Source organism: Rattus norvegicus, chromosome 17, assembly GCF_036323735.1.
Source record: "Rattus norvegicus strain BN/NHsdMcwi chromosome 17, GRCr8, whole genome shotgun sequence".
NCBI lineage: Eukaryota > Metazoa > Chordata > Mammalia > Rodentia > Muridae > Rattus > Rattus norvegicus.
Genome location: NC_086035.1, coordinates 49,103,867 through 49,109,358, shown reverse-complemented (window position 1 = coordinate 49,109,358; position 5,492 = coordinate 49,103,867). Strand labels below are relative to the sequence as shown.

Here is a 5,492-nt window from a genome sequence, read left to right as displayed (position 1 = left end):
GTGAGTAAATCTTTGTCTTACACATCTGTGCACTGGTATTAGCAGGCTGAGATAGAATGTAGCTTTGTTCTATTGTCTGCCGAGAAAGCCGAATTGGAAGGAACACATGGAAGGCACCATGCAAAGGTTCCCATGATATGGGAGACTATTTCAAAAGGCTTCTTGCTTTGTCTGATTCTAGTCAGATTTGTAGTTGATTGTAAATTATATTCGGATGTTGGCAATCTAGTTAGGATTAGTGTGAGGAGTGGAGTTGTGTCCTGTCTGCCTGGGTATTGATGCATTTCAAATAAAATGTGTTTAAAACCACATTAGTAAGAATTAACCCTGTGGAGTGATAAAAAGGAAGGCACAGCATGGGTACAGGGCTTAAAGCTGCCAGGTTGTATAGCTGACATTTGCATTGAGAAGAGAGATGTTATTAGAATGATCTGTCACTCTTCAGAACCCTGGCCATAGAAGGAAGCACCTCTTCTCCATGTACTGCTGTTCTCAATTCCAGAAATGTGCAACCAGGCTAGGTCATGTCCTTGCCCTTTTTCAGGAACCAATGTCCAAACTGAAATGTGCTTTTTCAAATCAATTTCAGAGATGAGTTGAGATGCAGTCAGGAAGATTTTAGCAGCCAGAAAGCATGTGTGAAAGGGCTCTATGTTACATCTCTCCAACCTTGGAAACCCAGGGGGTTTGCAAAGTTACACTTAAGCACTGGCTCTGTACCAGAGCTGGAATGCTTTGTGCTATTGCACTGCTCCTTGGGATTTAATTTTCTGATACTAAAATTTGCCATGTTCAGTAGTCACAGACAGGCAGGAGAAGAGTACTGTGAATGAGCAGTGACGATCAGCACAGGGAGAGGAAATGTCACTGCCCTTGGAGACCTCCTAGCCGCAAACTTAAAAATACACATGTCAGGAGGAAGCCTGGGCAAAATGCAGAATTCCACAGGAGCTATGATCTTGGCAAATGTGAGAGAGAAGGGGTTGTCTTCTGCTTGGATGCAGAGAGCAGGGCTGAACTTGAGTTTCTATGATGTTTGATGCTTCGTGACTGTTGCTTTTTATAAGAATGTGATTTCCAATCCTATGTCAGCAAAGTGCTGTAGCACCTTTAGAATCTTTTATGGATAAAGCATTATCAATGCATTTATTAAGAAAATCATTTGCAATAGTGGTACATGGGAATGCATTGATTAGAACCTTTAAAAATGTCCTTTTGCTTGAAGAGTGTTGTGACTCTTTACATGGAGGTAAAAATTAAAAATTGCTGGGTCCAAAATGGAAATCTGTGATAGACTGACAAAGATACAAAGGAACCAGGAAGGCTCTGCTTGTCTGAGACTTGGGAGAGGGCACTGGATTGAACAGATCTTCTGCCATGTTCATTGGAGAAACAGGGTCAGCGAGGATTTCCTGACTGTGGCTGACAGTGTACTGAGGATCTGGCCTTCACGCAGAACAATGACATGTTTCTTAGCTGACATCCTCTCTAGGCATACAGGATGGCCTCGGATCCTGAGGCTGCATACAGTCAGATGCATTGAGTCTCCCATGTGATTAGAGGTGCATTTCTGTGTGAGTTAACTCATCCTGAAGCTTCTTCCTCTGGCACCCACTTCAGTGCAGGAACAGGTTTGAGGAAGGCTTGTTTCTCATGGATCAGTGTTCAGGAACAGTCATCTTAGAGTGATTCTCCATCCACCTTTTGCCCCTTCTCTATCCCAGTAGTATCACTTTACATGGGTGGGGGAGTGCTGGCACCTGTTGGCAAGAATGAGAAGAAAGCAGCCTTTTATGGAAGAAGTAAAAACTGTTTCGAGAAATTCTAAAAATGTAGCTCACAAACTATATTTGGATCCTGGAACTCTTTCAGAAAGCTATAGCCTCCTACCTGCCCCCAAGAAAATATATTTTGCATAATTTTTCTCACACTTTGATAACAAGCTGTTTCTGGGGAGAAGGAGATGCCTGTCCTGGGGAATAGCAAAGGATTTTTATACGTAAAGTCCTCATCAACATTTTTTCTTTTTCCAGTGTGAACACTAACTATTACTACATCTCCATCTCCCTCAACCCCACTGGTGTTAGCAGTGAGGCTGACTTCTGAATGAGGTTCTCAATACAGTCAGTCACAGCTGAAATTAAATGTCTTGAGGCTAGAACCGCAGCTCAGTGGTAGAGGGCCTGCCTAGTGTGCATGGGGCCCTGGATCCAATGGGTGCAATGGTCTTCTGTCTCCTGAGCTCGGAGAGTTGTTGACAAAGCAGAGTTGTGGGATTGGTGCTGCACTTGTCCCTTCTGTGTTAGGGTGGAGATGTGCCTGGTGACTACTCTGCTCACCCCTGAAGGAGGATGCCGCTCTCCATTGCTTCTTCCTGCCCTTCATAAACTATAGAGTATTAGAAAGATAAAGGAATAGATAAAAATGTGATACATTTAGTTACTATTTTGCAGAGCACAAAGTTACACAGTAGAAATATAAAAGGATATGGCTATGTTAAATCTCATTCCTGAAATTAAGTATTGAGATTTTGAACAATTCTTCACTTTTCCCATCAATTGTAATAAAATTGATCACAACATGCCTTTGATTGTCACTGTGCCCAGTACAATTATGTGCTTCAGAAATGGAAGAACAATGGGGTCCCCACACTATCCCTATTTTAGTATATTTTATTAATTCTTTGAGAATTTCATACAATGTATTTTCATCATATTTGCCCCCAACTTCTCCCTCTCACTTCTCCCAGATCCACCCACGACCTCTTTAATCTCTCCCAACTTTGTATCCTCTTTGTATTTTGTAATAATCCACTGAATCCAGCTTGTGCTGTACACATACTCTTGAGTATGCAGCATGGTTGACTTACTAGGGGCTGCATCCTTAAAAAAACTGACTCTCTGACCCTAAATGCCCTCAACTATCTATAGCTCATCAGTACAGGATTGGAGCTCATAAACCTCTCCCCAACCATGGTAGAATGGGTTGCTCTTTTTTAGGTTCTGTGCAGGCTGCCAGGGCTGCTGTGAGGCCAGAAGTACAGTGGGGTCCTGGCATGTCTACAAGAGATTGTTTCACTCTGCTCTTCTCTGATCTCTGGCTTTTACAGTCTTTTTGTTCCTTCTTCTTCAATGTCCTTGATCATTAGTTGGGGAGGGTTTCAGATGTAGAAATGTGCTATTTGTAGATTAGTGTTCCACTGACAGATAGGCACAAGACTTAAATCAGCTGTGAATTTCCGCATTAACTGTTGTCCATTGCATAAAGAAACTTCTCTGATGAGAACTGAGAGTCACAGTAACATAGGGGAATAAACAGACAAAGTAACAAGGAGTTTGATATATGTCCATTTAGCAAAATCTCACTCTTAGTAATCTCACTCCAAGGGCTTACCTGAACTTTGAAGGGTCGGGGGAACAGATACAGTCTCACTTTCTCTGTAAACCAGGGCTGGCCTGGAACTCTCAGAGATCCATCTTCCTTTGACTTCTGAGTATTAGAGTTACTGGTGTATGCCACCATGCCCAGCCTGGGCTATTTTTAATGCCTGTTTTGTAGATGAAAATATTGAGCTTTGCTGGGCTGCTGGGAAGAAGTTTCAAGGTTCCAGTGTTGTCCATAGCTACTTAGCTAGTGTATCCCAGGAATGCCTTGCGGTGACCAGAGCAATTGTAAGAATGGAGCAGGAAGCCTGGGGCTAGGCTTGTCCTATGTTTGAGCTCTGAAGCTTTCTGAAGATCCATGAGTAAAAGCAATGGGCCCAATTTAAAAATCACACACACACACACACACACACACACACACACACACACACACACCTTGATGAAGCAACCAAGGCCCTATAGAAGAATAGTCTTGGAAATCATTTGATAAAATTGTTTTCAAAACATATTCCACAGAGTTTTAGGGAGAGCTGATGGATGCTTGCTTGCTTATTGTAGAGCTCATGGAGCAGATGGATTCTCCTCTCCCACACCCACCAAGCATCTCCATTTCTGCTATATACACTAACATCCACAATGGAAGTGCATTAATAATAATAATTATAAAATAATAATAATTAATAATTAATAATAATAATAAATGAAAGAGAAAGACCAGTACCGTGAGGAAGCTTGCAATGCCAAGCAGGATGGAAATCCATCACATAAGAGAACATGTGTCGTCTATTCTACCCTCTTCTATCCAGTCATTCCTACCACTTATATCCTTATGTAGCCTGAGTTGCCTCCCCAAGACCCACATAGCATCAACACCTGAATTAGAGGATTAAGATTTTAATACAGGAACTTTGGTAAACACATTCAAACACTAGCATTTCTTGATTCAGGATAGAATGTGGATTTAATTTCAATTATATGCAAACCATCCTCAAGAAGGTAACTCCATGGCAAACAGATAATTCTTTACAAAGGTGAGTACAAATGAAGACCAAGAGCAGTTTAATTGCAATTATCTTTTTTAATTCCTCAGTTTGTTTAGCTGGAAAGTATTGACTGTATTAACTTGGTCTTAACTTCTAACCTTCAACACCAGATACTTCCTAGGTCTCTATCTCCTTATAAAAGATATTTTAAATGTAAAAGTAAACTTGAGTGATCAAACTCTCTACTACTAAAGTAAAATTATACTTATAAGGTTTCTTAACATAGTCAAAACCCCTTGAAAATGTCCCAAATGGATGGTTTCAGCCAAATCTGGTGACAGGAAGAATAGAGCTTACTCTAAGTTCTGTCCTCTCCCACCTCCCTGAAATAAGGAGCATCATTTACAGTTATACAAAAAAGGGACAGAATTCCATATAGTGCAATAGTATCTGAAGCTCAGGGAACCATTCTGATCCAAAAGTCTCCATCTCTTTCATGTAGCACAGAATCTCTGTGGAGATTCTCCATGTCTAGTGTGCTTCAACATTAACAGGTATTTGTTGAAATGAATTGTATGTTTTCCTTATGACTTCTTTATCACTATGGCTTGACTGGAACTTCTTCCCTGAGGCAGCACTGGCAGGCTAGGCAAAGAAAACTTTAGGGTTGACCCTAACTGCAGAATGAGTCACTTTGCATCTCTGCTGCTATTTGACCAAGCGAAGGGCTAAAATAATGGAAGAAAGTGGCTTGGGATGTAAGTGAGTGCAGAGGCACTGAGACACAGCTGTCTATTACACACATAAGATTAGTGTTACAACACTAATCTCAGGATTACTACAGTGTCTGAAGCCAGTTTATTTGCTGCTTTGTCTTGAGCAATCTGAAAGAGTCCGGACTCCATGACTAGACCAGTTCTTATAGCACAAATGTATAATTGAGGCCTCAGGTTATGCCTCGATTATTAGCCAACTTTCGCAAGTGACTTGATCTATCTTCTTCAGCATCTTTATGTGGGAAAGGGCAAGTTTAGACCTCCTGATGTATATGCAAAATAGGTGTAGAATTTTCTGAATGTTCTGCACCTGTGTTCCACTGATTCTAGCCATCTTTTTCAGTGTACCT

At 41.2% G+C, this 5,492-nt stretch overlaps 1 protein-coding gene across 9 annotated transcripts in view; it reads left to right on the top strand.

Annotated features, from left to right (window-relative positions):
* Positions 1–5,492, top strand: part of Elmo1 (engulfment and cell motility 1) — a 536,338-nt gene that overhangs the window by 409,167 nt on the left and 121,679 nt on the right. The window lies entirely within an intron of this gene.